This window comes from Rattus rattus, chromosome 1 (assembly GCF_011064425.1).
Source record: "Rattus rattus isolate New Zealand chromosome 1, Rrattus_CSIRO_v1, whole genome shotgun sequence".
NCBI classification, from domain to species: Eukaryota; Metazoa; Chordata; class Mammalia; order Rodentia; family Muridae; genus Rattus; species Rattus rattus.
This window is the reverse complement of record NC_046154.1, coordinates 263543639-263555968: the sequence shown is the minus strand read 5'-3', so window position 1 is coordinate 263555968 and position 12330 is coordinate 263543639. Positions and strand designations below refer to the sequence as shown.

The window sequence follows — 12330 nt, the reverse complement described above, 5'->3', positions numbered from 1 at the left end:
TCAATTGAAAATTTAAGTGGAAGTCAGGCAATGGTGGCGCACATGTTTAATACCAGCAATTTGGAGGCAAAGGCAAATGGATCTCCTGGTTCGAGACCAGCCTGGTCTACATAGTGAGTTCCAGGAGAGCCAGGGCTACACAAGGAAACCCTGTCTCAAACAAAAAAAAATGTGGAAGATTCTTGGCCAATTGATTCCTCACAACCCCATGTTTTACTCATAAGGAAGTTAGAGTTGACTGCAGTCATAATAATGTCACAAGAATGGATACTTCAAACAGTCATGTGACATTGGATTTCTTTCTGTGAGGAAAACCTTGTGGGTATGAAGTCTATGTAAGATTATTGTAACACTGCCCAGCAGTTACTAGTTCATATTGAATGTCCTGTCCTGAACCCGTCTAGAAGAAATGTAGTTATCTGGACTTTTTATTCAAGCACAGTGACAATGGCCTGAGAGGGAAATTGTCTTATGTCATCTCCTATATGAGTTGATATGGACTCAGATGTCTTCAATTTATAGCAAGTTAAACTCGGCGTAGTGCTCCTTTTCGTTGCCTAACTGTCATGTCTTTAAGGGACGTGGAAGAATATTTAAAACTTCGCTTTAAAAAGTGAAAGTTAACATGCTAAGGAGCAGACTTGTCAGGGTCATAAAACCATCAACGGTGACGTCCTTGAAAAGCCTCAATTTCTTAGAAGTAACCTCAGCTGAATTTGGTTTGATTTAAAATAGGGGCCCATTAATGGAATAGTTCTGCATAAAATCTGCAGAGCTGTAATGTGTGACTGATTGCAGTAGGTGACTAAGTAGGCAGTCACTTCCATGATGATTTGATGACAAGATTGAGCCAGTGAAATGCCAGTCATTACATCCCAGTTTCAGACTGCTAAGTAGGGGATGATAAGTGACATTAGGACCACTGCATGCTATCCAGCATTCTCATGTCAAATAACAGTACTTATTATAAATAAGCGCGAACTTTATTTTTCTGTGAAATGCTACACAAATGCTAGGCCTTCTAGTCTGTTCCCTTTGGTAAGTTTTGTAAGCCTGTTGAAGGTTGCGGTTCTGGGATTCTCTACCATCTTAAGCCCAGGGCTTAAGAATTTTCCTGTGCTTACCGTGAGATGTGAGACCTCATTTAGATCATTTTATAAACCTTTCATGACTTCCTCATCGATTTTCAATTTCCTCGTTCGCTGTCTCTAATCTTCCCCTAAAATTAGCCCATTATTTGCTTGCAGTTAATCCTACTGCCCTGTGTATGCAGGCCACAAGCTTTGAGGTTTTTATTTTAATGTTGATAAATGGAATTGTACAAACAATGTTATTCAGGCAAATCTATTTTTTTTAATTCCATCTACTTAGTTTTTTTTTTCAAAGTAGCATGTGACTTTCTGTCCCCTGACCTTTTAATTTGCAATTATGATGCTCAAGACGAGCTTTTTTAATTATGTGTTTATTAGATCCTTAATCAATTTTTAATTCTTGAGTATCTTCACTTATTTGAATGAGTTAAGAAAAAAAAATCTGTTCAATTAGGTTAGCAATAAATTGTCATAAGCACTTGCATGTTGAACAGTTGACCTATTATAGTGGCTTCACTTGAGGGCTCTAATATTTATGTAAAACGTTTTAATTATTTTTAATTGTCTTTTTAATCTTTCTACCTTGAAAGATTTTGGAATCTTTAGATCTTAATAAAAAAATTTCAGAAACTTACATAAGCATTTCCCATGGGTGCTCTTCTGAGACGTGTCAGCAAATTTGTCAGCCATTTTCAACTACACAGTGTCCTGGTGTACCCTGCCTTGTCAAAACTTTCCTAGCATCTTCCCCATCTGAGGAGGCATGCTCTGCTAATCATAGGTTTTCTGTCCAGGCCCCGTTGAAATGTCATTAACCACAGGAAAGCTTTTTAGACACCTGGATCCACTCAAGTCTTCTTTTATTAGCATACTTAATGAATTCTTTCTGCTGGGTTTCCATGCTAAGGCAAGCTCACGGGGTTTATGTGAGCATTTTAATGCTCACACAGTACTTGCAAGTCAGGTGCCCCCGCAGGCTTGCACCCAGTGGTTGTATCCATTGCACAGCTGAAAGGAACACCTGAAGGAACAGCTGATGTCTTCCCTGTGAGCATTCAACTGGCACAGGTGTTAGTGGCATCTCCTCATTTTCTCTCCATCACTTGAAATATGAAATTATCTCAAATGACTTTAGTACATTAGAGTCTGAACGCTAGAGAGACTTCACCTGTAATTAATTTGCCCGTCACTTCCCCGTTCAGGACCTTTGGAACCCTTTCTTTCTTGACTCCCTTGACCCATTCATTGTTCTGTAGTACGATGTTTAATCTTTGTGAGTTTATGTAATTTCTAGAGACTCTTTGCTTGTTGGTGCCAAGCTTTATTTCACTGTGGTCAGATGAATACATGGAATCATTTCAGGGTTTTTTTTTTTTTTTTGTTTTGTCTTTTTTTTTTTTTGTATTTATTGAGATTTGTTTAGTGCCTGTTATGTGGTCTGTTTTGGAGAAATTTCTGTGGGCTTCAGAGTAGAATGATGCTTGGGTGAAATATTTCCAGATATCTGTAGCTAGATCTGTTGGATATGTGATGTCATTTAATATGACTATTTCTCTGTTTATTTATTTATTTCTTGTTCCAAAGATCCGTCTACTGGAGAAAGGGTGGAATGAAGCCACCCTACTGTGTGTGACTGAGTAGTGTTCTCCTGTGACTTCAAGTCTGGAAGTATACTGTTTATCAAACTGTGTGTTCGAGATGTTGGTGAATATCTACTTGGGACTGTAATATCTTCTTGGTTAATTGTTCTCTTGACTAGAGTGCCCTTTATCTCTTCTGATGAATTTGATTTGAAGTCTATTTTGTCAGATAGTGAGGTGACGGCACCTGCTTGTTTGAGACCCGGTGGCCTCTTTTCTTAGGGTACTCTTCACCCCCCCCTCCTAACTCCATCCTTCCACTTGGAGATCGGTCCTTTCATGAAGGTAAGATGGATTTCCTATAGTCAGTAAACAGATAGCTTTTGTTTAAATCATTTAAGTAACCCATGCCTTTTGATGGGTGAATTGCGGCCACTGATATTTAAGGTCATCATGGAGAGGTGTGCATTTATTGATGCTATTTTTGTTATCTGACCTTTGACGTCATCTGACCTTTGACGTTTTGCTGTTTGTGTTCTTAGTCCTGTCTTGTATTTGAGGCTTTACATTTTCAGTTATTTTGTCCCATTCTCTCTTGGCTGTTTCCTCTCTGCATTCCATTTATGGCTTCCAGCAGTCTCCAGAGGGCTGCTTTAGTGGAGTTGAATTCTCTCAGCCTGTTTACAGCATGGTGGACTTTTGATTCCTCCTACTGTGGCAAGCAGTTTAGCTGGATGCAGTAGGTTGTCATGCACGGTCTTCTAGAACTTGTAATAATTTGTCCCAGTTTCTTTGCACTTTTAAAGTGTTGATCGAGAAGCCAGCTATGATTCTACTGGGTTTTTCTTTATCTATGGCTTCTGTATTTTTTTTTCTTTTGTGCCTTGCATTATTCTCTCTCTGTCTGACTATCGAGTGTTTTCACTGTAATATGCTATAGGGAATTTCTGTTCTGGTTTTAATTGGTGTTTAGTGAGTTTCTTGTATCTGTCTGAGTGTGTTTTGTTCTTTGGCTACAACTCATTGATTTGTTATTTTAATGATGTTGCAAAAATTTCCCGCATATTGGTTTTGCATGTTTTTAATTATTTTCATATTCTTTGTTCGAATGGTCCAGTTCCTTTCTTGCTTCAGGCTGGAAATGCTGTTATGTAAGTTTGTTTGTATGGTATTCTTGCTACATTTTCTTCCTTCCCCTTGGGCTTTCTTACCAAAATACGAATGGTAATTTGAGAAGTGATGGACTACTTCATTCTGCAGTTAGTCACTGTGAACACAAAACTAAACTCAAACAATATCGTTGTCTTTTAATGAGGTGCAGGTAGTGTGTTTTGACAGAAAAAGACAAAGCTAGAAATAAAATGTCACATACATATAGATTATTAAATCTACCTTTATGAAGTCACACAAATTTGATCACACAAAATAAAGAGTGGATCTGTATGCTACAGTAATCAGAAACATTCCAATATGTAAAATGCATGAGGCATAGCTAAGGTGAAAATGATTAAATATTGAATCATTTATCCTTTTACGATGGAAGCTTGTTTATCTATCTATTCTTGAACAAATGTATTACTTGCAAATATTCGAGAAAGGAACTGATGTCATAATTGAATTCTTATAGCTATCTACTAGTGAAAGACAGGGGAACAAATCGAAAAGTTGAGCAGGAGCTGTATCCTGGATTTGTTTGTTTGTTTTAATTTCATTTTTCAGTCCTTTGGTTAAAATTAAAATTGTCTTTTTTTTATTAAAGCTGCTAATGACATTTTGTTTTGCCCTTTATAACAATATTATCAGTAGCCGATAGTGTCAACTTTTGTAACCATGTGCTTACTAAATCTCAGAAACTCAATATTCTATATATTAATGCTTGAGCTTAAGTCTAGAATCCAATTACTTTCAAATTATAGCAAAAAACTTAAGTGATATACACAGTATGAATATTTTAATGCCCATGAAGTTGGTAAAGATTTTAAATTCGGATATTCTCTCAACAGTTTTCTAATCTGTGTAATCCTAGGTAAATACCCAGGGCCTCTGGTGCAGTTCAAACAAAACCAGAGCTCTCTGTATTGCAGAGAGCATTGTTAGGTCTCTGTCAATGCCACCTTGGCTGGATGCAAGCCCTTTGAGTCTGTGAGGCCATTTTCAGAGGTTTCAGTGAGGGCATTCTTTTTTTTTTTTTTTTTTTTTTTTATTAATTTGAGTATTTCTTACATACATTTCGAGTGTTATTCCCTTTCCCGGTTTCCGGGCAAACATCCCCCCCCTCCCCCTCCTTATGGGTGTTCCCCTCCCCACTCTCCCCCCATAGCCACCCTCCCCCCAACAGTCTAGTTCACTGGGGGTTTAGTCTTAGCAGGACCCAGGGCTTCCCCTTCCACTGGTGCTCTTACTAGGATATTCATTGCTACCTATGAGGTCAGAGTCCAGGGTCAGTCCATGTATAGTCTTTAGGTAGTGGCTTAGTCCCTGGAAGCTCTGGTTGCTTGGTATTGTTGTACATATGGGGTCTCAAGCCCCTTCAAGCACTTCCAGTTCTTTCTCTGATTCCTTCAACAGGGGTCCTATTCTCAGTTCAGTAGTTTGCTGCTGGCATTCGCCTCTGTATTTGCTGTATTCTGGCAGTGTCTCTCAGGAGCGATCTACATCCGGCTCCTGTCTGCCTGCACTTCTTTGCTTCATCCATCTTGTCTAATTGGGTGGCTGTATATGTATGGGCCACATGTGGGGCAGGCTCTGAATGGGTGTTCCTTCAGTCTCTGTTTTAATCTTTGCAGTGAGGGCATTCTTAAGAGAATCCAGAAGAGAGGCACCTCATCTGTATAAAAGGTGGCAAAGGAGCAAGCCCGAGTATTGTTAGTATTCTCCCCTTCCTCCTTCCTGCTCCTCTGTGATGGGAGGATCAGAGGACAAGCTCCTGCCATCCTAGAGCCCTCTGGGGCCATGTCTTCCTCATATTAGTAGATGTTGTATTTCAGGTATTTTGTCCTAGAGAGGAGAAAAGTGATATTTTAAAGTCTATTTTAGAAAGGTATTTCATATCAAAGACTTTTGCTCCTAATATATAACATACTTGCTATTGAACAAGGAGGTTGTAATGCCTTTGCATGGTTTTTTTTTATTTTTTACTAAATTAAGATACAGGCCATTGGCAAGGAATTCAAGGTTTTTTGGACAAAGTTGTGTTGATTGTAGGTTTTTGGTTTTGTTTTCCGGAGCTGGGAACCGAACCCACGGCCTCGCGCCCGCTAGGCAAGCGCTCTACCACCGAGCTAAATCCCCAACCCTTCTCAAGGTTTTTTAAAACGTTAGATTTGTCTGTAATGTATGAAGTTTGAATTTTATCTGGTGTACATGAAACAAATGCTCAAACATTTCACAAATACTCAAACATTTCCGTGTACTTTCTCTTCAAAAAAAAAATTACTTGTGACAGTAGAGGAATGTAATTTTTGCCTCCGTGTGTCACTTATATGTCGTGATGAACTGTGTGAAAACAATTTCTTCATCTTAGGAAAAAAATGTGATTATATCCAAGTCTTTGTGTGGACATAATAAAGTAAATATCAAATTTATAAACAACATATTTAATAAATGTTAAAAGTAAATTGTAAGTATTGACACTTCTTGTTACTTAAATATGTTACATGTAATTATATATAAGTTCCAAAGCACAGTTATATCTTTATACATTTGTTTATGCTACAAGTGTATTAAATATACCTTTACAATTTTTATTTGTTTAGAAATGTATAGAGGGGCAGGTATGGGCAAGTCTGACAAAATTAGGCTAGTTCTGCTGCACTAATGAGAGTGTTAGCATCCATCCAGTTTCCATGGAGACAGAGAAGCTCACCTGTAACACAGAGGTGCAAAGATGTGAGATGCAGTAGAGTCACTTAATGTTTGCCCAGGGTTTCTATACTCAATATCTGTATATCTCTCATACTAGGTAAAATATACCTTATGAAGACAATTTTACTTCTATCAGAATATACTTATAATCTAGGACCCGGACTATGGGTTAAGATTGTGGCTTTGTGGCAGAGTGCTTGACTAGCACACAGATTTAGGTTGGACCTCTGACATCTCCACGAAATGCAATCATGCTTATTCCACAGATGACAACACAAGACCAGCATATAGCCCGGGAATGCTTCACATCCATTCTAGGACTTCTTAGGAGCTCTAGATAGTGTCTTCCAGAATTTCAGGAAGCTACAAAAATAAAATAAAATAAAATAAAAAATAAAAAACATTAGAGTCTAAATAGCATTTTAAAAAAAGTCAGTGTTTCTGTAGAATGAAGAGTTTATATGGCCTTCTGGTTTCAGATGGTGAGGGTTTATGATGAGTCACGGGGAAGGTAGGGCATCTGGAGCAACAAGCTGAGAGCTCACAACCTGAAGCTCACGCACAAACTAGAGAACGCACTGGAAATGCTCTAGGCTTTGGGATCTCAAAGCCCGCCCCCCAGTGACGTACTTCCTCTATCAAGGCCACACCCTCTAAACCTCCCCCTGAAGCTCCAACAATTGGAGACCAAGTGTTGAACCGTGAGGGTATCTGAACTACGCTACAGTCAGTGCATTAAAGTCAGTGCATTAAAGCCAAGGTGTTATGACCATTAGCCAAATGGGGAGCAGCCTTAAGATTGTCCCGTGGACTTACAAAGACAGCTTTTTGCTTCGGTTATTGCCAACCTCGAGTCTGAGGTGCACGTGACTTGTCGTTGTTTGGTTTCAACACTTGGGGACAAAGACTACTGTCGTTCCTTGAGCATGGGTTTATACAGGAGGAATGTCTGCAGCTGTGTGTCTAGCTCCCTGCACTTGAGTGGGAGAGGTCTGCCTCTGCCGCGGCCGCTCACATTTCAAGTCCTTACTATTTCCTAAGACTATAGAATGCTTGCCGCCGCTGGCAGAAATTAAGTAAGACAGGAAAACACAGGGAATATAAATGGAGCGAGAAGACGTGGAGATAGAGGCTGCCCTCGTAGGGAAGATGTATTAGTGACTGAAATACTGGACAGAAACAAGACAGGGTGCACTTGTTTTTGGCTCAGGGTTTTGGGGACTTTCCGTCCATTTCCATCTCCATGTGAAGATGCTGTCCTGCATATCCCAGAGGATCAGCCTACAGACTGACAGAACTGGAGACCAGATTATGACTAACCTCTGCCAGCCAGGACACAGCTCACCTCTTAAAAGTCCAACAGCCTCCCCAAAATAGGAAAAGCAGCCTAGGAACAAGCAAACGTGAGCCCGTTGGGGGACATTTTTATATTCAGGTTTTAACAAGTTATACCCATTTGTGTGGATGCAGACCTAAAGACTCCACACCATGCTGTACCCTAAAGGGAATGCTTGCAGGTTCCCTTCAACACACACCCGAATCTGCCATAATGTGACATTGACCCAAAGAGAAGGACTGCAGAAGTGAACAGCCTGGAATTTATGCAGGCCTCGCCTGTGTACATAACTTCAAAATGCCATGCTATATTATTCGACACTTCAAACTCATATGCTTAATATGACTAAACCATTTTAATTGACTACCTGTATAGGCGTTTTGAACTATAGGAAAAAATTAGGAAGCACTGTATTAAGGGCTTCAAGAAATGAACATCTAATTTTGAAATAAGACAGACATTGTTTTAGGTGAAGGCATACACATATGTGTATATATGTATATATACATGTCTTGAAATTGAAAGTAACTCAGGCCCACAGCATGGTAGGGAAAGGAATGGGAGGTATCAACCAACTGTTATACCTTTACAAAGTTCTTTATTTGGGAAAATAAGCATGAAAACCATCAGAACTGCCCCAGAAGGCACAGCCCTCAGTGTGATCCAACAGCCCCACAACCTGTGGGGCGGTAACAGTCAGAGTTGTGTTCAGATTGTAGGGCTTCAGGAATTGATACAATTGACACCTTTGGTCAATATGTATTATAAAAACGTGAGCAATAATCACATAGAGAGATGTAACTCATACAGAAGGCACTAAACTGAACTTGGCTTTGGAAATGAGTTCAGAGAACAAAGTATTTAGTTACCATCAAATCAATACAGCATACTGAGAACATTATTATTAAAGTTACAAGGAATTTGTTGCTTGTGATTTGATTTCAAATGATTTTCACCATATTTCTATATGTAGCAAAAACTTTCAGTATTATATTGAACACAACAAACAGGTAAATTATTAAAGCAAGTTTAATGTCCTTTTTATTTTAGTAGAATCCAGTGATAGTAGATAGGAAAAAATGGAGATCAGATATACACATACACATACACATACACATATACATATATGGTAAGGAGATGGCTCAGCAATTATGAGGACCTGTGCAATCATAAGGACCAGACTTTGGGTGCCAGCATCTGTGTCACAGTCTAGGCATTCCACAGAGACCTGTAGTGCCAGCTTTGACTGGAGTACAAAGAGAGGTACTACCTCAGAGGGATAAGCAGAGAGTAGTGAAGATGGACACTCCATACCCTTGTAAGCAACCATAGGTGTGGGCACCCAGGCATATGTGTCTACACACACTCTCTCTCTCTCTCTCTCTCTCTCTCTCTCTCTCTCTCTCTCACATCCTCTCTCTCTCTCTCTCTCTCTCACATACACACACACACACACACTTGCATGCACACGACTTACACACACATACACACACTCAAGCACATATACTATACATGCTCTATCACACATATGTTTGCATTCACACAACACACACATACTCATAACACACACCACATGTGCTCACACACACTTGGCACACATACACACAACCACACATACATACAACCACACATGCACATACACACAAATATTGAAAAAGTAAATTCGGAACAATTTTCATGTTCTTGAAGTATGTATAGCTTAATATGCAGTATTTGAAATAGTACCGTTCATAAAGCCTGGGAATGATAAAGCAAATCTGTGCATTAACACTAATCCGCTCATCTCTCTTCACATCACTGGTCCTCTTGAGACTATCTGTTTGCGTCTAGGTCGAGCAACTTTTGACAAGTCTTCTATTCTTATTCAGTCATTTCTCCGGGGCTACATTGGTAAAATAATGGTTTTCTCTTCCCTTTATATCACTGTTGTGGGTTTGCCATGCAAGTTTTGACTCAATGCATGTTATCTGCTACAATACAAGGATGTTTCAGTTTCACGAGCGTTTGATTTTTGTAAGATGACTGTCTTGAATCATATTAACACGGGGAACAATACTTCATCCTCTGTTTCATTTCTTCATGGTCTACCTTGTTCTGAACAATTACATCTTAAAGAGGGGCATCAAAACCAACAGGTTGGGTCAGGACCCTGGGGTCCAGCAGTAAGGGTGGGAAACGGGATTCTGTAGAAGATAGCATAGGCTGCATTTTGCTAGGAAGAAATCACAAATTCTCTCTGCATTTTAGAGTGTGTGGGCATCTTTCAGAGCAGGTCACCCCGTTGAGCAGCTTCAAGCAACATTTCCATCACTGAGAACAAACAGGTTCCCCCCTATTATACATCCCTCAGGATTGTGAAGATCAGTAAATTTATCTAGTGCAAAATAGCCAAATATTGAAGACCCCTTCTTAGTTCTTCACTGCGTTCAATTTAGTCATACCAGAGGATGCTCTAAAATCCAGTCCCTGCATTGAATCCAGATGTTCCATTCTGTCAGAATGGCTCTATGTAGGTAGATGCTCCTGACTTTGTGTCTGGATTGCCTAATTTCCCTTGCTCGAGACTAGTAAGCATTGGTTTTCTCTGTCTGTCAAAGTGTGTGATAAGTGTCAAATGGCAGAAATAGAGAACAAACAATCAAGATCTGAACACTGAATTTTAAACAAGTAACCAAAACCTAGATAGACCCACATAGTTGATGTTAGGTCTTCACTGTATGTTCCGACCGCTGCTTAGGGAGAGCTCAGTACCACAGATCTGATCACACCTATCAGCATCACAGCCAAACTGCTTCAGTACATACTGCTTTTCATCATCTCCATGGTTACTAGTAAAGATACCTAAGTGTTGCATAAGGGAGAGGCAAGGTTCTACATAGAATCACTAGGGACTCAAGAGAGTTACAAGGTTTCTTAAAAGGCATCGTGGATGTGAGGGTGGGCTTCCCATGTTCAAAAGAATTGTTTTGTGTATCTTGATTAAATTCTTGTTTCCACATTTCTTAAGACATGTAAAAACGCTGAAGTGCCAGTAGTAAAGGTTTCCTTTCCATGTGTAACTGTGTAGAGTGTAGAGTCAAGATTAGACTGCTCCAAGGGTTTTGTCATCTATAAAATAGAGTGTTGTATATGCAGGACCTTTCAGATAAGGGGTTGCTGGAGATCAAAATGAATTGCACCTCAAGTGCTTATAAAGAAACAATTTTCTTGTAATAAATTTTTTATGTACTTTTTCTTTGTGACTTGGCTTTATTTTTCTCCAAAACCTTACCTTCAGAAATTAGGATTTCGGTTGTATAGGATGATGTCACAGGTGAGGCAGGTACAAGATAGAAAGAGGCCTGTCCTTGGACGAGAAGGAAGGATGGGCAGGAGAAAAGTTTGAAGGAAGAGGAGGGGAGGAAACAGAACGGAAAGGAGGAAGAGACAGGAGGGACAGGGAGAGGAGCTGAGGGACAGCAATGGAGGCTGACATTAAGACTCCACTCTGTGTATTTACAGGTTGCTATTAATGTTCTTAAGGGACGGATGTGTACAGGGCTTTGGATGTTTAAGTGGGCAATTACATCTTATCAATTGGGTCAAAGGTTCTTGTGTTGTGTGTTCTTTTAGCAATTTAAGTGTAAGAAAGTGTGTGGTGGCTGGCGTGGGCCACCACGGAGTTGGGATGTGTGCTTCTGGCATGGAAACCTGCCTTGGGAACTGGATAGGTAGAGAGATTGCTGATGGCTCAGAGAGAGGCCTTTGGCAGTGTGATACGGGATGGAGCAGAGTGGGTGAGAGGCTTTGCTGACTGAGAAGTAAGATATCTAGAAGATATCTTGGGGCACTGCGGTGTAGACCTAGTGGGGGATAAAAGACAACCATACTTTTTTTTATTTTTTATATTTTTACAACAATACAGTTGGTTAAACACAAAGTATTCACTGCTTGATACTGTTCACTAGGGAAGGTTCTTGACTTTTTAAGTGATTCACAGTTAAACATTAAGTTCTGATAAGGTTTATCATCCATTTATGACAACGAACAGCTTGCAAGTTCCGCGACAAAAAACTACTGTGGCATACCTTTCGTTGATATTTATTAATATTAATATACTAATATTTCAGCTCTGTCTTAGATTCCTTTCATGTTACTGTGGTTTAAAAAAAAACTGACAAAAGCAACATAAGGGACAAAAGGCTTATTTAATTTAGTTCACAGTTTAAGGCACAGACAGTCTGTCATGCTGGGAAAGTCAAGGTGGCAGAATTGAAGCAGCTGGTCACATGACATTGACAGTCAGAAGTATTAGTGGATGCATATTGCTGCACAGCTGATTGAATTACAACGACAGAAGTATTGAGCAGTGAATTCATGCTGCTTCACAGCTCCCCCTATCTACTTACACTCCAGATCCCACCTAGGGAATGGTGCTGCCCACAGTGGGCGAGTGTTCCCATCTCAAGCCACACAATCA

At 39.7% G+C, this 12330-nt stretch overlaps 1 protein-coding gene across 1 annotated transcript in view; it reads left to right on the top strand.

The window, feature by feature from the left end:
- Nucleotides 1-12330, top strand: part of Cpne8 (copine 8) — a 176396-nt gene that overhangs the window by 106570 nt on the left and 57496 nt on the right. The gene's annotated exons all lie outside the window — the stretch shown is intronic.